The sequence below is a fragment of the Chiloscyllium punctatum genome, chromosome 32, assembly GCF_047496795.1.
Source record: "Chiloscyllium punctatum isolate Juve2018m chromosome 32, sChiPun1.3, whole genome shotgun sequence".
Taxonomy (NCBI): Eukaryota; Metazoa; Chordata; class Chondrichthyes; order Orectolobiformes; family Hemiscylliidae; genus Chiloscyllium; species Chiloscyllium punctatum.
Genome location: NC_092770.1, coordinates 59,122,584 through 59,147,094, shown reverse-complemented (window position 1 = coordinate 59,147,094; position 24,511 = coordinate 59,122,584). Strand labels below are relative to the sequence as shown.

The following is a 24,511-nucleotide window of genomic DNA, read 5'->3' as shown; positions in this document are numbered from 1 at the left end:
CCACAAAAAGTTAGTTTGCAGATGTCGCAAGTGATTACAGAACCACAGGACTGTTACGATACAGAAGAAAGTCATTTGGACCTTATTTCTACATAGCTCTCAAAATGAGCAATTTGGCTTTGTGTCATTCTCTCACCCTAATCTCATAACTCTACACATTGAATTGAACTTATTGTCACATGTACTCAAGCATTACAGGCAGATCACATAGTTAAATAGCACGGTGGCGTAGTGGTTAGCACTGCTATCTCACAGCGCCAGAGACCCGTGTTCAATTCCCGCCTCAGGTAACTGTCTGTGTGGAGTTTGCACATTCTCCCCATGTCTATGTGGATTTCCTCTGGGTGCTCTGGTTTCCTCCCACCATTCAAAAATGTGCAGGTTAGGTGAATAGGCCATGCTAAATTGCCCGTAATGTTAGGTGTAGGGGAATGGGTCTGGATGGGTTGCTCTTTGGAGGGTTGGTGTGGACTTGTTGGGCCGAAGGGCCTGTTTCCGCACTGTAAGTAATCTAAGATAAGTAAGAAACAGGTAAACAGCAGCAAAAACAAAAACACAGGTATAGGCGAATATTAAGAGTTTGTGAGTCCATTCAGTATTCTAACAACAGTAGAGGAGAAACTGTTTTGAAATAGACTGGTGCATGTGTTCAGGTTTCTGTATCTTCTCCCCAATGGTAGAGGTTGCAGAAAAACATTGCCAGGGTGGAATGGATCTTTGAGAATGCTGGCGGCCTTTCCTTGACAGCAGGCCTGGGAGATGGATTCTATAGATGGGAGGTTGGCTTTTGTGATTGTCCAGGCCGAGTTCACCACTCTCTGTAACTGTCTCTGATCTTGAATGGTACAGTTCCTATACCAGATAGTGATACATCCAGACAGAATGCTCTCGATGGCGCACCTATAAAAATTGGCAAGGGTATTCACTGTCATGCCAAATTTCCTCAGTTGTCTGAAGAAGAAGAGACATTGTTGGGCCTTTGTAACCAGTGCATCCACATGAAGAGTCCAAGAAAGCTTGATATGGATGACCACTCCCAGGAGTTTGATACTCTCCACTTGCTCCACCGTTGTGCTGTTAATGTGTAGGGGGGGCACATGAGTAACATCCTGCCGAAATTCAATAATGAGTTCCTTGGTTTTACTGGCATTGAGAGCTAGGTTGTTCTCAGTGCACCAATATTCCAGGTCTTCCACCTCCCATCTGTAGTCACCATCTGTTTCATCACCATCTGAGATTCGACTGACTATGGTGGTGTCATTGCCGGACTTGTAAATGGCATTAGTCTGGTATTTGGGGATGCAGTCATGGGTATACAGTGATACAGTAGGGGGCTGAGTACCCTTGTGGGCTCCAGTGTTGAGTGTTAGTGAGGATGAAATATTGTCCCCAGTCTTCACTGGTTGTGGCCTGTGTGTCAGGAAACTGAGGATCCAGTTGCAGAGAGTGGGACTTAGTCTGAGATCACTAAGTTTAGTAATCAGTCTTGAGGGAATAATAGTGTTGAAGGCTGAACTGTAGTCAATGAGTAGGATTCTTACGTAGCTGTTCTTGGTGTCAAGCTGTTCTAGGGAGGAGAGAAGGGCAAATGATATGACATCTGACGTGAATTGGTTGGTCCGATTGACAGATTGGAGTGGGTCAAGAGTAGTGGGGAGGCTGGAGTTGATTGATGCTATGACCAGCCTTTCAATGCACTTCATGACCACTGGAAGGTAGTCATTGAGACATGCTTCATGAGCCTTCTTCTTTACAGATGAATCTGGCCCCCTTGAAACAGGCAGGGACAGTGGCCTGCTGCAGAGAGAGGTTGAAAATGTCTGAGAAGACCTCTGTCAGTTGATTTGTACATGTCCTGAGTGCATGGCCTGGTACTCCGTCTGGTCCCATCGCTTTCCTTGGATTCACACGAAGGAAAACTGATCTGACCTCTGGTGCAGGGACTGTTGGGATAGGTTCGTTAGGACTTGTTGGAATAGGTGTTACCTCTCTGCCAAAATTCTGCTCAAAGCGAGTGTAGAAGGCGTTGAGACGATCTGGGAGGGATGTGTCATCATCTGCTATCTTGCACTGTCTCTTTAGAACCTGTGGTGTCATTCAGTCCTTGCCATAGTCACCAGGTGTCTGCCTGGGGTCTAGTTTGGACCGGTATTGGTCCTTGGCTGTCTTAGTGGTTCTGGGAAGGTCATACAAGGAATCATTATATTTGAGTGGGTCTCCTGATCTGAAGGCCTCATAGCAGGTTCTGTATGTCCTGATTCATCCAGGGTTTCCTGTTGGGGAACACCCGGATTGACTTCCTCAGTATGCAGTCCTCTATACAATTGCTGATAAAGTCAGTGATGGTGGTGGCATACTCAAGGTACTTGCAGACTGTTTGAACATTGCCCATTCAGCTGATTCCAGACAGCACCAGAGTTGATCTTCTGCCTCATCCGACCAGCACTGGACCTGTATCCGTGAAGGGGTCTCCTGCTTGAGCGTTTGCCTGTAAGCCAGCAGAAGAAATGTGGCATTGTGGTCTGAGTTCCTGAAATGAGGGTGGGGGATGGAGTGGTAAGCATCTTTCACAGTAGTGTAGCAGTGGTCTAAAATGTTCGGGCCCCTGGTGGGGCAGGTAATGTTCTGGTGGTACTTGGGCAACACCTTCTTTAGATTGGCTTGGCTGAAGTCGCCAGTTATAATAAACAGGGCCTCGGGGTGTTCCATCCCCAGGGTGTTTGTGGTGGAGTACAGCACATCCAGAGCTTCCTCAACCTTTGTTTGTGGTGGTATGTGCACAGCAGTTAGTATAGTAGCGGTAAATTGCCATGGTAGATGGAAGGGGCAGCATTTGATGGTGAGGAATTCAAGGTTTGAGGAGCAATGGCTGCCTAGGGTTGCAATGTCCGTGCACCACAAGTTAAAAAGCAAACCCCTCCACCCTTTGTTTTACCCGAGGAAGCTGTACGGTCCATATGACTTTGATTTGGTAACCACCTGATCATCTAGGAAGGTAAATGGAATGCTTATTGCAAGGCTATGTTTTACATCAGTTGTACACAATATTGGTGGGGTCACATCTGGAATACAATACATTTTGGACTCCTTACTTAAGGGATGGTGTAAATATATTCAAAGTAGTCGGAGAAGAGACACTCGAGTAATGCCTGTGATAAAAGGGTTGAAGCATATAATAAAATATGGGGAATTTTCATGTTGGACTCTGACCGAATGCTTTCCCTTATGGGAAAGACTAGATTCAGGGAATGCAGTTTAAAAATAAGGCGTCATTCCATTTAAGACCGAAATCAGGAGAGCTTTTTTTCTCTGAGACTTGTGGATCTGTGGAACTCTTTTTGCCAGAGAGTGGTGGAATGGGAGCATTGATTATTTTTGAGGCAGAGGTAGATAGATTCTTGACTAACAAGGAAGTTGAAACTTACTGGGAGTAGGTGGAGATGTGTTATTGAGGTCACAGTAAGATCAGCCATGATGGACCAATGGCCTACTTCAATTTCATATGTTTGTGTAAATTGAATTAAGCTTTATTGTCACATAAAATCAAATGAATACAGTGAAAAGTTTACAAGTCACCATTTACGGTGCCATCTTAGGTACCTAGGTACAGATTCTTCAAAACATGTTTTTAGGAAAAAAAGTGAGAAAAAAAGAAATAAAATATTTAGAATTACAGATTGTTTAAATAAATTAGAAAATAGAGAAATAAAAAGTTCAGAACAACAATCCTTCCAAACCAGTCTTTGATGGCACTCAGCTTCCGGTTCGTGTCAGGCCTTGACTCCAGACCATGTTGGGTTCACCTTGAGGCTCGCAAGGTCAGGAGAACATTCTGGAATCACCTCGAGGCTGGAAGTCCATGCAGAGGTTGTGTCAGGTTGAAAGGCTGCCACAGATCGCTGAAAGACCACCATGCCTCACCGATTGTGATACACAATTACATTCTGAGTGGTGCCTATTATTTTCTGAGCCAGTAGGCTAAGGAAATGATGCTTCTTTATTTGTTCATGAGATAACAGCATTTGCTGTCACATCCTTTGAGAAGAGTTAAGAGTCAAAAACATTACTGTGGATCTGCAGCCTCGTACAGACTGGACCAGGTGAAGACAGCAGATTTCCTTCTCTAAACGAGGAGAGGCGTTTCTGTTACTGGAGATGCTAGTTTCATGGTCAGCATTACTAAGGTTGGCCTTCCATCCGGATTTTCCTTTTTAACTCAGTGAAATTAAATTCCACTCCTGTCCCTAGAGCCTACGCCTCTGGATTACTAGTCTAACAATAATATTACTATGCCATTGACTCCTCCTTTAGCTCATTGTGATGAATGGTTATGTGGACATCCTGTAACTTAGTAGATTTACACAAGAATTGAGCTCAAGAATGGAGGATGAGGTGCTTATAAAATTGGGTATCCTGCTCTTTCTTACTTATTCTACTTAAAGGGTAATAAATCAAAAGTAATAGTGATAGATGCGGTGAAGGTTACCCTCATAAAAGATGAAAGGCAGATGCATTTAGAAAGTGAATGAACAGCTGGCATTCTTCCTCTGTGTTACTGCAAAAGCTTACCATGAAGACCTATTAAGACACATTTTAACAAAACACAAAATGTCAAATATGTCACATTAGGAGAAAGTGAGGACTGCAGATGCTGGAGAGTCAGAGTCAAAGATTGTGGTGCTGGAAAAAGCACAGCAGGTCAAGTAGCAGACGAGGAGCAGGAGTGTCAACGTTTCAGGCATAAGCCCTTTATCACATTCCTGCTGAAGGCCTTATGCCCGAAACGTCAACTCTCCTGCTCCTTGGATACTGCCTGATCTACTGTCCTTTTTCTAGCGCCACACATTTTGACTGACTCTCCAGCATCTGCAATCTTCACTTTCTTCTAGTTGCTGGAAACCATGCTGCGAAAGGATGTCCACTTTGAAGAAGTTCTCCTCCTCTCTCCACAAGGATCTCAGTGAGTCTCTCTCCCACTGGACCCCCAGGCCATCTCCTCTGCCCTGAAGCTCTTCAACCAAGTGAGTTACATTGGCAACCTTACTGAATCTGAGAGGTTATTTCATTGACTCCCAGCTTCAGGACTCAAGTGAAAGCATCAAGTCTTCCTGTCATTCTCATTGCTGAATAGGTAACCTTCTCTTCGAAAGGACTGCATTCATCACTAAGGCACCATCTTAGACTGATTCTAATGTGCATCTTATGCCTTAGATATATACAGGATCAGGATTAGGTCACAACGCCTCAGTATCTCTACTCAATTTAATCAGCTTTGCTTCATAGTCCAAATCTCTTACTTAACAAAATAAAATCTATCACAGTAATTCCACATCATCATGGAGATACATGGAGTTGGTACACTGCTTTCAACCTTTCCTCTATGCTCTTATTCCAGTAAATAATTCAGAGGTGCATTAATTGATGACAACTGGAGGCAGGACTCCAGATGAAGACCATTTAAGACTTTCCACAGCTGAAGCACAACTCTTCTACACTGTGCTTTACAGTAACTTCTACACTATGATTTGCCATTAACACACAATGTTTAATATAGTTGTTTTCTGTATCAATATTTGTAAGTGGAAACCAAAAATGCTAGCACATGCAACATGGTATCAAACATGGAATACACTAGGATGAACAAGTATTTTTGTTCGTGGGTGATAATAGTCTTGATAGATCATAAATAGTGGCTAACTTGTAACAGCAAACTATAGTGCATGTAATTTTTTTTTATATATCTGAAAGATGACATTTGGAGAGGTGCATTCGTACACTGTAATTTACACTATTACTGGCCATAATCATGTTACCTCTGATTTAATTGCTTTCTGTAGCGAGGCATGAAGATAGAAACCAGCGCATGGAACACTCTCCATGATAATGTAGAACATAGAATATACAACAGTACAGCACAGTACAGGTCCTTTGGCCCTCGATGTTGTGCTGGCCTTTTATCCCACTCTAAGATCAGACTAACCTACAAACCCGTCATGTACTTACTTCCATGTACCTTTCCAAGACTTGCTTAAATGTCCCTAATGTATCTGACTCTACTGCCACTGCTAGCAGTACATTCCATGCACCCACCAATCTCTGAGTAAACAATCTACCTCTGACATCTTCCCTAAATCTTCCTCCAATTATTTTTAAATTATGCCTCCTCGAGACATTTCCATCCTGGGAAAAGGTCTCTTGTTTATCCACTCTATCTATGCCTCTCAATATCTTGTACACCTCTATCAAGTCACCTCTCACCCTTCTTCGCTCTAATGAGAAAAGCCCTAGCTCCCTTAACCTTTCTTCATAAGACATGCCTTCCAGTCCAGGCAGCATCTTGGTAAATCTCCTCTGCATCCTCTCTAAATCCTTCCTACCTATAATGAGGTGACCAGAACTGAACACAATATTCCAAGTATGATCTAACCAGGATTCTTATAGAGCTGCAGCATAATCTCATGGCTCTTAAACTCAATCCCCCTGCTAATGAAAGCCATATGCTTTTTTAACAGCCCTATCAACCTGAGTGGCAACTTTGAGGGATCTATGGACATGGACCCCAAGATCCCTGTTTCTCCACGCTGGCAAGAATCCTGACTTTAACCCTGTATTCCACATTCAAATTTGACCTTCCAAAGTGAATCACTTCACATTTTACCAGGTTGAAGTTGACCTGCCACTTATCAGCCCAGCTTTGCACCTTGTCAATGTCTTATTGCAACCTACAACAGCCCTTCACACTATCCACAACTCCACCAACCTTTATGTTATTGGCAAACTTACTAACCCCACCCCCCATTCCATTTCCTCATCCAAGTCATTTATAAAAATCACAAAGAGCAGAGGTCCCAGAACCGATCCCTGCAGAACACCAGTGGTCATCAAGCTGCAGGCTGAAGACTTCCCATCTCCCACCACACTCTGTCTTCTATGGGCCAGCCAATTCTGTATCCATGACAGACAGGTTTTCCTAAATCCCACACCTCCTTACTTTCTGAATGAGCATATCATGGTGAACCTTATCAAACGACTTGCTAAAATCCATGTACACCACATCCACTGCTCTACCTTCATCAACGTATTTTGTCACAACCTCAAATAATTCAATAAGGCTTGTGAGGCATGACCTGTCCCTCACAAAGCCATACTGACTATCTCGAATCAAACTATAGTTTTCCAAGTAATCATAAATCCTGTTTCTCAGAATCCTCTCCAATATTTTGCCTACACTGATGTAAGACTGACTGGTCTATAATTTCCAGAAATATCCCTATTCCTTTTCTTAAACAAGGGAATAACATTTGTCATCCTCCAATCATCTGGTACTACTCCAGTGAACAGTGAGAATGCAAAGATTCTGGAAGATGAGTTTTAATTACCCTTTGTGATCATATTTTGTGCCTGTGCCTGAGTATATTAGTAGATATGGACATTCGATTCTCTTTTCTAAGTAATGTATAGCTGTACAGAGAAGCAAATACTGGAAGCAAGTTCCCCTTTCTGAGGAGGTAGGTGCAGGGAAATGAAAGCTTAAAAGCTGCTGCTTAAGAATTGACTCCCCTGATGCTTGACTACTCTATAAAGAATAACTAGTGTGAGTCAGGAGTGGTGCACCTTACCAATAAGTAATGAGCTATCATGGAGTTCTGTCAGAAGATTGACTTTCTACAAGCCCATAGAATGATGGTGCTGGAGTAATGCAGACATTGGCAACATTGTTATAGAGTACAATAGTAGAGCACTGTTGCCTTTAAACTACTGAGTTGGCAGAGTCAGCAGTATTAAAGGTATGGTCAAAACTATAATGAACCTGATGATAGGAGTGTACTAGAAATAGAGTCTCACTATTTCACAAGCCATATCAAGACAGTAAATGTCTTGTTCAATCACCAAAAATGATCGAATTATTTATTTTTGTTTCTGTTACTAGTATCCTACTTCATTCCAAACACACAGATTTATACTAAGACTAGACAAAGACATACATGACTGCAGATTTCCTGTTTAGTTTAGTGACATGAAATTCTATTATGGGCCTTTAATTTCTTGGCAACACTTGTCCTTTCCCAATAATATGTTGTAATTAAGTTACACTTATTTTTGCAAACTGAGTTTTGGCAAGGTTTATTACTAAGTTAGCTAACTGTACCTGTTTGAACTGTACCTGTACTTGTGTCACATGTTCTTCCCAAGTTATACTGTCTATAAATACATACAACAGTGGTTAGCACTGCTGCCTCACAGCACCAGAGACCGGGGTTCAAATCCCGCCTCAGGCAACTGTCTGTGTGGAGTTTGCACATTCTCCCCGTGTCTGCGTGGGTTTCCTCTGGTTGGTCCGGTTTCCTCCCACAGTCTAAAGATGTGCAGGTCAGGTGAATTGGCCATGCTAAATTGCCCGTAGTGTTAGGTGAAGGGGTAAATGTAGGGGAATGGGTCTGGGTGGGTTGGTCTTCGGAGGGTTGGTGTGGACTTGTTGGGCCGAAGGGCCTGTTTCCACACTGTAAGTAATCTAAATAAACAACACATTTGGATATGCTTGGCCCTTTGAAAGTTGGAGAGCTATTAAACCAAAACAGCATAACTTGATATTAATACAATCCACTTAATGTAACAAAAACTGATGTCGCTTTAGCTCTTGATGTCATGGTACTTGCCAGTACGCATTAAATAGACCAATCTAGTGAGGAATGAGGCATTGTTAACTGGACTGATATAATCCTCTAACCGAGGAATTTGGTACAAATCTGTCTTTGTTATTGCATTTATGTTTCTTTAACATATATCAAACCTAGTTGTCCAATCAGATTCAGGAACTAATGCTAAAGATGAACTCCAACTACTTTGGCTGGGTTCGAAGAGACTTTCTAACATTTACTGAATCTCTGTTTTTACCTGAGTCTCTTTTAAATGATAATGATTTTGTTTTAATCGTACCAATTCCCTGACAGCCACATCATGTCTGGCTAAGGGAATGCACCCTATTGAATCTCTACAAATTTTATAAGCAGTCTTACTGTAACTTTCCTTCCTTTAAGTATGAGAATACTGCTGCTCTAACTGTTCCTGTAATTCCATACTGGTTAATAAGATAGTAAGAGGTTCAATTTGTGAATTATCTGGATCTCCTTACTGTCTTAGTTATCCTCTGCTCTTCTCACTTTACTTATCTTCCTCACTATCATGAAAGTTTTTGAATATGTTTACATGATATAATTGATTCTTCTTCCTGTGATCTGGGGATCTATCAAACAACACATTTTATTAATCCTCTTTGCATTTAATGGACCTGTGAAGCTTGCTTTCAGAGCTTTGCTCTGTAAAGTCATAACACTGATGTTTTACCTTTTCTTTGAAATCTTCTGGTTTCAGCTTACAGTCTTTCCTCTTTGCTTGTAAAGATCTTAAATGATTTTGTGGTAATTTTCATGCTCCTTTTAATTTTTGTTCCTTGAAATTTGGAACAATAATCCAAATACTGATGAATTATCTTTGTGTCTTAAAACTTTTCCATTGATCAATTTCAATGGTCCTGTTTATGACTATAGATTCAATTTAAATGGACAAAACTAAGTAAATTAATTTGGAGACTCTTGGTAGCAAATAATAGCAAATCCAAACCTTTACCTCATTCTTGAGGATACTAATGACAAAATACTTTAATCATTGTCTTGAGACTCTGATTGTATTTCTCTGAAACTCCCTGTATTTGTGGATGATTTACAGTGGAGTTGAACTGTTTTATAGGCAAAAGTGAGGACAGCATATGCTGGAGATTAGAGTCAAGAGTGTGATGCTGGAAAAGCACAGCAGATCAGGCAGCATTTGAGGAGCAGGAAAATCGATGTTTTGGGCAAAAGCCCTTCATCAGGAATGAGGCTGGGAGCCTTCAGGGTGGAGAGATAAATGGGAGGGGGGTGGAGCTGATGGGAAGGTAGCTAAGAGTGCGATAAGTGGATGGAGGAAGGGGTAATGATGGTCGGTCGGAGGGGAGGGTGGACCGGATAGGTGGACAGGTAGGTCAGGTCTTGAGGGCAGTGCTGAGCTGGAAGGTTGAAACTGGGACAAGGTGGGGGGAGGGGAAATGAGGAAACTGGTGAAATCCACTTTAATGCCATAGGGTTGGAGGGTCCCAAGTTGGAAGATGAGGTGTTCTTCCTCCAGGCGTTGGGTAGTGAGGAAGTGGCGTTGGAGGAGGCCCAGAACCTGCATGTCCTCGGTGGAGTGGGAGGGGGAGTTGAAATGTTCAACCATGGGGCGGTGGGGTTGGTTGGTGCGGGTGTCCAGGAGATGTTCTCTGAAGCGCTCTGTGAGTAGGCATCCTGTCTCCCCAATGTAGAGGAGACTGCATCAGGAGCAACGGATACAGTAAATGACGTGTGGAAACTTTGGATGTGGAAGGCTCCTTTGGAGCCTTGGACAGAGGTGCGGGGGAGGTGTGTGCGCAGGTTTTGCAACTCATGCAGTGGCAGGGGAAGGTGCTGCGAGGGGATGGTGAGTTGTTGGGGTGTGTGGACCTGACGAGGTAGTCGCGGAGGGAACTGTGTTTACAGAATGCAGATAGGGGAGGGGAGGGAAATATATCTCTGGTGGTGAGGTCTGTTTGTAGGTGGCATAAATGGCGGAGGATGTTGCGATGTATATGGAGGTTGTTGGGTGGAAGGTGAGGACAGGGAGGGTTCTGTCTTTGTTGTGATTGTAGGGGTAGGGGTGAGGGCAGAGGTGCAGGAAGTGGATGAGATGCGCTGGAGGGCATCAGCAACCATGTGGAGGGGAAATTGAGATCTTTAAAGAAGGAGGCAATCTGGTGTGTTCTGTGGTGGAATTGGTCCTCCTGGGAGCAGATGTGGCAGAGACGGAGGAATTGGGAATAAGGGTAGCATTTTTACACAAGGTAGGGTGTGAGGAGGTGTAGTCCAGGTAGCTGGGGGAGTCGGTGGGTTTGTAGAAAATGTCAGTGTTGAGTCAGTCATCATTGATGGAGATGGACAGGTCCAGGAAGGGGAGGGAGGTATCTGAGATGGTCCAGGTGAATTTAAGGTCAGGGTGGAATGTGTTGGTGAAGTTGATGAAGTGTTCTACCTCCTTGGGGAAGCACGAGGTAGTGTTGATGCAGTCATCAATGTAGTGGAGGAAAAGGTGGTCAGTAGTGCTGGTGTAAGTGCGGAAGATAGACTGTTCCACGCATCCAACAAAGATCCAACAAAAAGGGCTTGTGTGGGTGCCCATGGCTACCCCTTTCATCTGGAGGAAGTGAAAGGACGCAAAGGAGAAATGATTAAGGGTGAGGACCAGTTCAGCCAAACAAATTAGTGTATCAGTGGAAGGGTACTGGTGGAGATGACGAGAGGACTTGGAGGCCCTGGTCATGGCAGATGGAGGTGTATAGGGACTGGATGTCCATGGTGAAGATGTGACATTGGGGGCCAGGGAAATTGAAGTCTTGGAGGAGGTGGAGGGCATGGGTGGTGTCCTGAATGTAAGTGGGAAGTTCCTGGAGCAGGGGACGATAGGGCAATATTGAGGCATGTTGAGATGTATTTGGTGGGGCATGAGCAGGCTGAGACGATGGGTCGGCCGGGGTACTCACACTTGTGGATCTTGGGGAGGAGGTAGAATTGGGCGGTGCACGGTTCCCGAACGATGAGGTTGGAAGCTGTGGGTGGGAGATTCCCTGAGGTGATGAGGTTGTGTACAGTCTGGGAGATGATGGTTTGGTGATAGGAGATGAGTCCGTGGTCGAGGGGGCGGTAGGAGGAGGTGTCTTCAAGTTGGTGCCTGGCTTCAGTAGTGTAGACCTGCCCCCCCTCCTTTATCCGCTGGTTTGATGGTGAGAATAGGGTTGGAGCAAAGGGGTTGGAGCACTGCATGTTGTGAGGGGTTGGAGTGGGTGAGGGGACTGGACTTCCTCCAGACAAAAGGAGTACCCATGGGCACCCACATGGGCCCAGCTATGCCTGCCTCTTTGTCTGCTACGTGGAACAGTCTATCTTCCGCAATTACACCGATACCACTCCCCACCATTCCCCCTGTTAATTGATGACTGCACTGGCGCCACAAGTAGGTTGAACAGTTCATCAACTTCACCAACACATTCCACCCCGACCTTATATACATCTGGACTATCTCAGACACCTCCATCCTCTTCCTGGACCTCTCCATCTCCATCAATGGTGATCAATTCAACACTGACATTTTTTACAAACCCACTGACTCTCCAGCTATTTGGATTACACCTCCTCCCACACTGCCTCCTGTAAAAATGCTATCCCATATTCCCAATTCTTCCGCTTCCACCACATCTGCTCCCAGGAGGACCAGTTCCACCACAGAACACACCAGATGGCCTCCATCTTTAAAGACCGCAATTTCCCCTCCCACATGGTTGCTGATGCCCTCCACTGCATCTCATCCACTTCCCTCACCTCCGCCCTCGAACCCCACCCCGCCAACCACAACAAGGACAAAACCCCCCAGTCCTCACCTTCCACCCCACCAATGTCCGTCATTTCCACCACCTTCAAATGGACCCCACCCCAGAGATATATTTCCCTCCCCACGCCTAGCTGCTTTCCGTAAAGACAGTTCCATCCATGACTACCTCATCAGGTACATCCCCACCCACCTCTCCTCCCCTTCTGGCATCTTCCCCTGCCACCGCATGAATTGCAAAACCTGTGCCAACACCTCCCCCATCACCTCCATCCAAGGCCCCAAAGGATCCTTCCACATCCATCAAAGTTTCATCTGCATTTCCACACGTCATTTACTGTATCTGTTGCTCCCGATGCAGTCTCCTGTACATTGGGGAGACAGGACGCCTACTCACAGAGTGCTTAAGAAATCATCTCTGGGACACCTGCACCAACCAACCCCACTGCCCCATGGCTGAACATTTCAACTCCCCATCCCACTCTGCCAAGGACATGCAGGTCCTGGACATTCTCCATCACCTTACCACCTGACACCTGGAGGAAGAACGCTTCATCTTCCACCTCTGGATCCTCCAACCCTGTGGCATCAATGTGGATTTCACCAGATTCCTCATTATACCCCTACCTTATTCCAGATCCAACCTTCCAGCTCAGCACCACCCTCATGACCTGTCCTATCTGTCCACCTATCCGCTCCACCCTCCCCTCCGATCTATCACCATTACCCCTACCTCCATCCACCTATCGCACTCTCAGCTACCTTCCCGCCAGTCCCACCCCTTCCCATTTATGTCTCTACCCCAAGGCTCTCAGTCTCATTCCTGTTGAAGGGCTTTTGCCCAAAACATCGATATCCCTGCTCCTCGAATGCTGCCTGACTTGCTGTGCAAGTCCCTATCTGGGATATTAATGGTATTAAACTCAGCAGGTCTGGCAGCATCTATGAAGAGAAAACAGAGTTAATGTTTCAGGTCTAGAACTCCAGTTCTGAAGAACTGCTGAAGAACTCAGACCTGCTGAGTTTTTCCAACAATTTCTGTTTTTGTTTGGTATTAATGGTGATTATTTGAGTTTATATTGAGGTTTTCCCATCACCTAACACACATGTTTTACAGAACTGCACTATGTCCTTACGAAGGCCAGGAAAGAGATCTGTTTATCAATGTTTGAGTTTTCCAAATTCTGCATGACCTGTCATGGAAATTTGATGCTCTCTACCTGGGATATCTCCTTATTGTACCTGTGCAGTACCGCTATCTTTTATTATTTGTCCAAGGAATGCCAATGTCACTGACTGGGCCATCATTCATTCTCTATCTTTAATTGCCCCTTTATCTGAAGGCAATTTCAGAAGGTAGTTAAAAGTCAACTACATTACTGTGGGTCTGGAGTCACATATAGAACAGACCAGGTAAGAAAAGCTGATTTCCTTCTATAAAGGACATTATCTTAAATGTCTACCTGGTCAATCCGTTCATATTATCAAAGCTAGCTTTCAATTCCAGATGTATTAATGGAACTTAGATTCCATCAGCTGCCATGGTGGGATTTAAGCCCATATGTGGCCATTGACATTGAAAACATGTGGTTGTCTCATAGAACATAGAACAATACAGCACAGAACAGGCCCTTCGGCCCACGATGTTGTGCCGAACTTCTAACCTAGATTAAGCACCCATCCATGTACCTATCCAAATGCCGCTTAAAGGTCGCCAATGATTCTGACTCTACCACTCCCACGGGCAACGCATTCCATGCCCCCACCACTCTCTGGGTAAAGAACCCACCCCTGACATCTCCCCTATACCTTCCACCCTTCACCTTAAATTTATGTCCCCTTGTAACACTCTGTTGTACCCGGGGAAAAAGTTTCTGACTGTCTACTCTATCTATTCCTCTGATCATCTTATAAACCTCTATCAAGTCACCCCTCATCCTTCGCCGTTCCAACGAGAAAAGGCCGAGAACTCTCAACCTATCCTCGTACGACCTACTCTCCATTCCAGGCAACATCCTGGTAAATCTTCTCTGCACCCTCTCCAAAGCTTCCACATCTTTCCTAAAGTGAGGCGACCAGAACTGCACACAGTACTCCAACTGTGGCCTAACCAAAGTCCTGTACAGCTGCAACATCACTTCACGACTCTTGAATTCAATCCCTCTGCTAATGAACGATAATACTCCATAGGCCTTCTTACAAACTCTATCCACCTGAGTGGCAACCTTCAAAGATCTATGTACATAGACCCCAAGATCCATCTGTTCATCCACCTGACTAAGAACCCTACCATTAACCCTGTATTCCGCATTCTTATTTGTTCTTCTAAAATGGACAACCTCACACTTGGCAGGGTTGAACTCCATCTGCCACTCCTCAGCCCAGCTCTGCATCATATCTAAGTCCCTCTGCAGCCGACAACAGCCCTCCTCACTGTCCACAACTCCACCTATCTTCGTATCATCTGCAAATTTACTGACCCACCCTTCGACTCCCTCATCTAAGTCATTAATAAAAATTACAAACAGCAGAGGACCCAGAACTGATCCCTGCGGAACTCCACTTGTAACTGGGCTCCAGGCTGAATATTTACCATCTACCACCACTCTCTGCCTTCGACCGGTTAGCCAGTTTTCTATCCAATTGGTCATATTTCCCTCTATCCCATGCCTCCTGACTTTCCGCATAAGCCTACCATGGGGAACCTAATCAAATGCCTTACTAAAATCCATGTACACTACATCCACTGCTCTACCCTCATCCACATGCTTGGTCACCTCCTCGAAGAATTCAATAAGACTTGTAAGGCAAGACCTACCCTTCACAAATCCGTGCTGGCTGTCCCTAATCAAGCAGTGTCTTTCCAGAAAATTGTAAATCCTATCCCTCAGTCCCCTTTCCATTACTTTGCCTACCACAGAAGTAAGACTAACTGGCCTGTAATTCCCGGGGTTATCCCTATTCCCTTTTTTGAACAGGGGCACAACATTCGCTACTCTCCAGTCCCCTGGTACCACCCCCGTTGCCAGTGAAGACGAGAAGATCATTGCCAACGGTACTGCAATTTCCTCTCTTGCTTCCCACATAATCCTAGGATATATCCCGTCAGGCCCGGGGGACTTGTCAATCCTCAAGTTGTTCAAAATGTCCAACACATCTTCCTTCCTAACAGGTATCTCTTCTAGCTTAACAGTCCGTTTCACACTCTCCTCTTCAACAATACGGTCCCTCTCGTTCGTAAGTACTGAAGAGAAGTACTTGTTCAAGACCTCTCCTATCTCTTCCGACTCAATACACAGTCTCCCACTACTGTCCTTGATCGGACCTACCCTCGTTCTCGTCATTCTCAGGTTTCTCACATACGCATAAAATGCCTTGGGGTTATCCTTGATCCTATCCGCCAAGGATTTTTCATGCCCTCTCTTAGCTCTCCTAATCCCTTTCTTCAGGTCCCTTCTGGCTATCCTGTATCCCTCCACTGCTCTGTCTGAACCCTGTTTCCTCAACCTTATGTAAGCCTCCTTCTTCCTCTTTACTAGACATTCAACCTCCCTCGTCAACCAAGGCTCCCTCACACGACCATTTCTTTCCTGCCTGATAGGTACATACATATCATGGACATGTTGTATCTGCTCTTTGAAAAAGTTCCACATTTCCACCACATCCTTCCCTGACAGCCTATGCTCCCAACGTATGCTCCTCAAATCCTGTCTTACAGCATCGTAATTTCCCTTCCCCCAATTGTAAAATCTACCTTGTTGTGCGCACCTATCTCTCTCCATAACCAAGGTGAAAGTCACAGAATTGTGGTCACCATCACCAAAATGTTCACCCACTAACAAGCCCACCACTTGTCCCGGTTCATTACCGAGTACCAAATCCAATATGGCCTCCCCTCTGGTTGGACAATCTACATACTGCGTTAGAAAAGCTTCCTGGACACACTGCACAAACACCGCCCCATCTAATCTATTTGATCTAAAGAGCTTCCAATCAATATTTGGGAAGTTGAAGTCGCCCATGACTACGACCCTGTGGCTTCTGCACCTTTCCAAAATCTGTTTCCCAATCTGTTTCTCCACATCTCTGCTGCTATTGGGGGGCCTATAGTAAACACTCATTGAAGCTTTGGACAATATTCTTCTGGAAAGCACAATATCAAATAGCAGCAAAGACAACAGCCACTAACTGCTACTTTCAGCCTGATGAAAGCAATGACTTGGTAAGCTTCCACCTATCACAAGGGTAAAGTACCTGATTCCCTTGACATTGTGTCTTGAAACAGCCCTTGTAAGCCGCACTGTAGTACATGCTTTGCAACTGAGGATATTTTGTTCCTCATCTGAATCTTTGAGAGAAGAATTGGAGCTACTTAATCAAATGAAGACAACGGTGACACTTTACTGCCAGTGAATCATTTCTGATGAGTAGTCACTGTTGAAATGTAGAAATCCTCCCTGTGGATCTGGTCAAGAGTGATGTGCCAGTGCACAAGGAAATAGCCAAAAGAGCAGGATTTTTTCCTGATCCAAACCTATTTTAATGCGTCAGACGTTGCGTGACCTCATAGTGAAAACTGGGGAGAAAAAGTTGAAAATGAGATGAGAGGATTGGTTTACGACTGCTAAGTTTGCCTTGAATCATACAAACACCCACCTTTTTAACAGGCTGTGTTTATAACAGCAATCTGATCTTAGACAGCAGGTGATGAAGTCACACCCACCAACAGGAAAGGAAGCATTTAACGGAGGGTCACAAGCATTAAGACTCATTGAGAGCTCAATACTTGCCACTGTTTATGAACAGAGGTTCTGCTATACATGTAAAGTGTAACTCAGTCACATTAAGAGTACTTAATGCAGTTTCATCAAGAACAAGAAATCCAGTTAATTTCCCCATCTCTTTCCAAAGCTAAATGTTGAATCCAATTTCCATTGTGATAACAAACAAGGTACAAAGTGGAACCATGAACAGTGGTAATATTGCAAGTGATGAATACCTGTGGTAGCCGGGAATTATTTGTGGGAATTTTAGCCCTTAGCATGGACCGAATTTTAACAACCCTCAAGGGACAAGGTACTTCGTAAAATGACAAGGGGAGACATTCCCTCAGCCAGGCGACAGGGGCCTCCCATACCAACATATTTTTGTCTTATTTGTTCACAAGGATGTGGACATTTCTGGTTGGGCCAGAATATTTGCTCATCCCTGATTGCCACAGATAAGCTGGTAGTGAGCTGCCTTCTGAATCACTGCAGTCCTTGCAGAGTAGGTAGACCTAAAATAGAGTTAAAATCTTCTAGGAGAAAGTGAGAACTGCAGATGCTGGAGATCAGAGCTGAAAATGTGTTGCTGGAAAAGTGCAGCAGGTCAGGCAGCATCCAAGGAGCAGGAGAATCGACGTTTCGGGCATGAGCCCTTCTTCAGGAATTCCTCATTCCCGAAGAAGGGCTCATGCCCGAAACGTCGATTCTCCTGCTCCTTGGATGCTGCCTGACCTGCTGCGCTTTCCCAGCAACACATTTTCAGCTCTAAAATAGGGTTAGGAAGGAAGTTCCAGGATTTTGACCCAGTGACACTGAGTAAACTGATATTTTTGCAAGTCATAATGGTGAGTGGCTTTGGCTTGAAGGGGAACTTGCAGATTGTGCTGTTCCATGTACCTGCTGCCCTTGTCCTTCAAGATGGTAGTGGTTGTGGGTTTGCAAGTTGCTGTCCAATGACCCTGGAAAATTGCTGCTAGCTCCTACTGCTGAGCATTGGTATTGGAGGGAGTCAATGTTGAAGGTGATGGATGTGGTGCCTATCAAGCAGGTGTCAAGCTTCTTGGGTGTTATTGGCGCTGTACTCATCCAGGCAAGTGAGGAGTATTCCACCATGTTTCTGACCTGTGCCTAGCGGATAGGCTTTGAGGTGTCAGGAGGAGATTTAAATATCACTGATTTCTCAGTCTCTGACCTGAGCTGTAGCTACAGCATTTAGATGATTAGCTTAGTTTAGTTTTTGCTCAATGGTGGCCCCCAGGATTTATTGGGTTGTGGGTATGTATATCAGGAGAACTGAACTCTTCCAGCTCACAAAGGAAGATCCTTTGATTAAATGGTGAGGTTCATTGCCCAGCTGCTTTCGATCCACTCCATTTGTTCATGACTAACTTTGGTGAAATAAATGCTTTCACTGAAGGTCTCTTGAGGATTAGTGTGAATCACCTTGTTCTAAAGCTGGAATGAATATAACTCCTAAAGCTCTTCCATCTGAAGCAATATTGATCTATGATGTCCATTAGATGTGAGTCTTGCTTCCAACGAGTTTAATCAGGTTGTCATCATAGTGGTTGTATTTAACTAATCAAACTGAAGTTGCCTCAATGTTTATGTTCAGTGGATGCCTCAACTACCCTTTTGGGAAAGCTTTGTGTTTTTCCTTGACTAGTAGGATGAAGCAGTGTCAGCTCGATGATTTATATGGTGTACCACAGTCTTCAAAAGGTTATGTCTTCCTCACAAGCATCAGCTACATTTTCAATATCCTTAGATTAGATTCTCTACAGTGTGCAATCAGAAAACGACTTAAATGCTCTGAAGAATGTTCTCATCTTTTACACTTTGTCAGGTCAAAAGAGCTCAAGAACATAAGAAACAGGAGCAGGACAAGACCATTCAGCCCACTGGGCCTGCCGAACACTCAATATGTTCACAGCTGATCTTCAATCTCAATCCACTTTCCTGTCCATTTTTCATATCTCTCAATCACCCAAAAAACTATCTAAATATGCCAGCTTTAAATATTGTCTAAAATACAATGAAACATCCACACCCCTCTGGGATAGAGAATGCTGAACATTCACATCCCTTTCAATATAAAATGAAATATGAAGATATCTCTCCTCACCTCAGTTGGAAATGATTTTTCCCTAATTGCAAGACCTAATTATAGGTAATCTCATTATAGGGAAGATGTGGAAGCTTTAGAGAGGATACAGAGAAGATTAACCAGGTTACTGCTGAGACTGGACAGCAAATCTTATGAAGAAAGATTGAGGAAGCTAGGACTTTTCTCATTGGAGTGAAGAAGGATGAGAGGTGACTTGATGAGAGGCATAGAGTGGATTACTAGAGACTTTCTCCCATGATAGAAATGTCTATCACAAGGGGACATAATTTTAAGGCGATTGGAGGAAGGTTTATGAGAGACGTCAGAGGTAGGTTCTTTGCACAGAGTGTTGGGTGTGTGGAATGCACTGCCAGCAGTGGTAGTGGAGTCACATACATTAAGGACATTTAAGTGACTCTTGGATAGACACATGAAACATAGTACAATGAAGGGTATGTAAGTTAGTCTGATCTTAGAGCCAGATAAAAAGGCTGGCACATAATCAAGGGCCGAATGGCCTATACTGTGCTGTACCGTTCTTTGTTCTATGTTCTAATCCTCTTGTTCTAACTTTCCTTCTCTGGGGAAACAAACAATGAGTATGACGCTGACAAGCCCCTTCAGAATATTAAATATTTCAATCAGATTATCTTTCATAAACTCAAGAGAATAACAACCCAATTTACTCAGCAATTTATCATAGGACAACCCTCTCATCCTAGAGATCAATATAAAAAAAGTCATGGAATGGGACTTGAAGGCAAACCCTTTAATTTGTGAGTGTCAGCATGACTGAGCCACAGCTGATCCCAACAATCTAGTAAACCTTTGCTGTATCCATTGCCTTCAGCTGTTTCCTGATATCATGTGGAATTAATAGTATTGGCTGAAATCTAGCATCTGATTCTGGAAATCTTTGGAGGAGGTAAAGATGGATTATCCACTTGCCACATCTGGTTGAACTATCATGAATGCTTCAGCCTATTGTTTGGACACACGTGCTGGACTTCCCAATCATGGAGGATGGTAATATTTACGGACCTTTCTCCTGCAATGAGTTGTTTAATTATCCAGTATCTTTCATAACTGGATGTGGCAGGACTATAGTGCTTAGATCTGATCTGTTCGCTGTGGGATCACCTAGCCCATTTGTCACTTGCTGTTTACAGTGTTTTGCCATTCAAATAGCCATGTGTTGTAGCTTCACCAGTTGAAGCTACTCCTGGTGCTGCTCCTAGCATGCCCTCTTGCACTCTTCATTGAATCATGGTTGATCCCCTGGCTTGATGATAATGAGAATGTGGAGAAGCACTGATTCATCAGTAAGGGGGGAGGGAGAATGGTTGTTGATGATTAGCGGGAGGTTTCCTTTCCCATATTCAGCCTAATTTCATGAAACTTCATGGTGTCCAGAGTCAATGTTGAGACTTCCCAGAGGAATTCTCTCCCAACAGTATACCACTGTGCCACTGCCATTGGGACAGGACATATCCACAGTTGGTGTGGTGGTGTCTGGGATATCATCTCTAAGGTATGATTCCGTAAGTATGACTACGTCAGGTTGCTGCTTGACTAGTCTGTGAGACAGCTCTCTCACTTTTAAAACTAACCCCCAGATACTTGCAAGGAGGACTTTGCAGGGTCAGTTGAAGTGAAGCAATCACACTTCAAGCACACTGGATAAGTTTACCATTGTCAAGTTTCAACATCTGGTTGTCAATCCAATTTCTCCCAAGTTTTGGGGAAAATAGAGGCTGGCTCCTGAACGGATCCAGAAGAGAGAGATTGTAATTAGACATTTGTGCTGAAACTATAGATTTACAGAGAAGTCCTTGTAAATCTCTGAAAGTCTGTTGCTGCCAAATATAACATTTGACATTGATTTTGAACCTCACAGCTGTCCTCAACAATATGGTGCCTTTTTCCCTACTTTCAAAAACTATTAAGAGTATTAAACTCTCTGCACTCTCTCTTTGCTAACCTTTTCCAACAGGTTCAAGACTTTTTCTCCCAGTGTGGACGGGAATGGAGACTGCAGGAAGGATGAGCCAACTGAATACAGCACCGTGGGGCAGGGAGCAATTCGGGGGAGAGAAGAGAAATGTTTTTGTAATTGGGGATAGTATAGTTAAAGGCACAGACACTGTTCTCTGTGAACAGGATCGAGAGTCCCGAAGGTTGTGTTGCCTGCCTGGTACTCGGGATATCTCATTTGGGCTACAAAGGAACTTGGAGTGGGAGGATAAAGATCCAGAAGTCATGGTCCTTTTAGGTACCAACGACATAGATAAAACTAGGGCAGAGGTTCTGCTAAGGGAGTATGAATAGCTAGGAGCTAAATTGAAAATCAGAACCAAAAAGGTAATAATCTCTGGATTACTATCTGAGCCACAAACTAATTGGCACAGGATCAATAAGATTTAGCAGTAAATGCGTGGCTCAAATATTGGTGTGGGCTAAATGGGTTTGAATTCATGGAACATTGGCATCAGTATTGGGGAAGAAGGGATCTGTTCCTATGGGATGGCGTCTGAATCGTGCTGGGACCAGAGTCCTAGCAAATCACATAACTAGGGCTGTAGACAGGGCTTTAAATTAAATTGGAGGGGGTGGGGGTGGAGTTGCTCTCACTTATTGGGGAAATTAGAAAACCTGAATTAAAGGAGGAGGTAAGAGTTACTCAGGAGAGGTTGGTTATTAATATCTCCAGCGTGGACACAAATAGGACAGAGTGTATGAAAAGTGTTAGCAATCACACTTCAAGCACACTGGACAAAGAAATGCCAATGAAAAGAGGGGCGGTTAATACAGGACTGAAGGTGTTATATCTGAATGCATGCTGTACAGGAACAAGATAAATGATTTTATGGCGCAGATCGAAATTGGCAGGTATGACGTGATGGGCATCACAAAGATGTGGCTGCATGGGATTGGGAGCTAAATATTCAAGGATATACATTCTATCGAAAAGATCGGCAGCTATACAGAGTGGGTGGGGTTGCCTTATTAGTAAGAAATGAAATTTAATCAATAGTAAGAAACGAAGTAAGGTCAGATTGTGTAGAAACTATGTGGAACTGCAAAGGAAAACCGTAATTGGCGTTATGTACAGGCCTCCAAACAGTAGTCAGGAGCTGAGGCGCAAGATGCACTACAAGATCGAAAAGATGTGTCGGAAAGGCAAAGTTACAGTGATCATGGAGGAAATCCAAATGCAGGTGGAAAGGGAAAATCAGGTTGATAGTGGATTGCAAGAAAAGGAATTTGTGGAATGTCTATGAGATGGCTCATTGCAGCAACTTGTGGTGGAGCTGACTAGGCAACAGGCAATACTGGATTTAGTGTTGTGCAATGAGGCAGTCTTGATAAGGGAGCTGAAGGTGAAAGAACCCTTGGGAGGCAGCGATCATAAAATGATTGATTTTATTCTGCAGTTTGAGAGGGAGAAGATAGAATCAGAGGTAATGGTATTTCAGCTGAATGAAGACAACTACAGAGGCATGTGGGAGGAGCTGGTTAGAATTGACTGGGAGAGGAGCCGAACAGGAAAGACAGTGGAACAACAATGGCACGATTTTCTGAGAGTAATTGAAGAGACACAGCAGACGGGGAAAAAGAAACACGGTATAGGGAAGATGAGGCAACCATGGCAGACTAGGGAAGTCAGGGATAGCATAAAAGCAAAAGAGAAAGCATATAATGTGGCAAAAGGCAGGGAGAAACCAGAGGATTGGGAAGCATACAAAGACCAACAGAGGGCAACAAAAAAAAAGAGGGAGAAGGTTAAATCTGAGAGTAAGCTAGCCAATAATATAAAGGAAGACTGTAAAAGTTTCTTCAGATATATAAAGGACATAGGAGAGGCAAAAGTGGACACTGGGCTGCTGGAAAATGATGCCGAATAGATAGTAGTGGGGAACAAGGGAATGGCTGATGAGGAATTGAATAATTATTTAATGCCAGTCTTCATGGTGGAAGACACGAGTAATGCCCCAAAGAATCAAGAGAATGAGGGGACAGAGTTGAGTATAGTGGCCATCACTGAGGAAAAGATGCTAGAAAAACTGAATGGCTTGACAGTGGATAATTCACCTGGACCAGATGGACTACACCCCAGAGTTCTAAGGGAGATAGGGTGAAGAGATAGAGGACGTCTTAGGGGTGATCTTTCAGGAATCACTAGAATCAGGGAGAGTCCCAGAGGACTGGAAAATCTCTAACGTGACACCCCTGTTTAAAAAGGGAGTAAGGCAAAAGATGGAAAATTACAGACCGATTAGCCTAACCTTGGTAGTAGGTAAGATCCTGGAATCCATTATGAAGGATAATATTTCCGAATACTTGGAAGTTATGGTAAAATAGGACAAAATCAGTATGATTTAATCAAGGAGAAATCATGCCTGATAAATCTGCTAGAACTATTTGAGGAAGTAACGACAAGGTTAGACCAAGGAGAGCTAATGGATGCGATCTACCTGGACTTCAAGAAGGCCTTTGACAAGGTGTCGCACAGGAGGCTACTGAGTAAGATAAGGGCCCATGGTGTCAGAGGCAAGGTGCTAGCATGGGTAGAAGCTTGTCTGTCTGGCAGAAAGCAGAGAGTGGGGATAAAAGAGTCCTTCTCAGGATGGCAGCCAGTGACAAGTGGTGTTCCGCAAGGCTCAGCTTAGGACCACAAGTATTCACTTTATACATTAACAATCTAGATGAATGAACTGAGGATATTCTGATTAAGTTTGCAGATGATACAAAGATCGGTTGAGCATTGAGGAGGCAGAGAGGCTATAGAAGGATTTGACAGGCTAGAAGAGTTAGTAAAGAAGTGGCAGGTGGCATGCAACGTGGGAAAGTATGAGCTCATGCACTTTGGTGGGAAGAATAGAGGCATGAAGTATTTTCTAAATGGGGAGAATATTCAGAAGGTTGAAATGCAAAGAGACTTGGGAGCTCTCTTCCAGGATTCTCTCAAGGTAAACTTGCAGGTTGAGTCAGCAGTTAGGAAGGCAAATGCAATGATGTCATTTATTTTGAAAGGACTTGAATATAAAAGCAGGGATGTACTTCTGAAGATCTATAAGGCTCTGGTCAGACCACATTAGGAATATTGTGCAGTTTTAGGCCCCATACCTCAGGAAGGATGTATTGGCCCTGGAGCATGTTCGGAGGAGGTTCACATGAATGGTCCCAGGAATGAAAAGCTAAACAT

The 24,511-nt window shown here is 44.0% G+C and overlaps 1 protein-coding gene across 7 annotated transcripts in view; it reads left to right on the top strand.

The window, feature by feature from the left end:
- Positions 1-24,511, top strand: part of dgki (diacylglycerol kinase, iota) — a 235,012-nt gene that overhangs the window by 39,109 nt on the left and 171,392 nt on the right. The gene's annotated exons all lie outside the window — the stretch shown is intronic.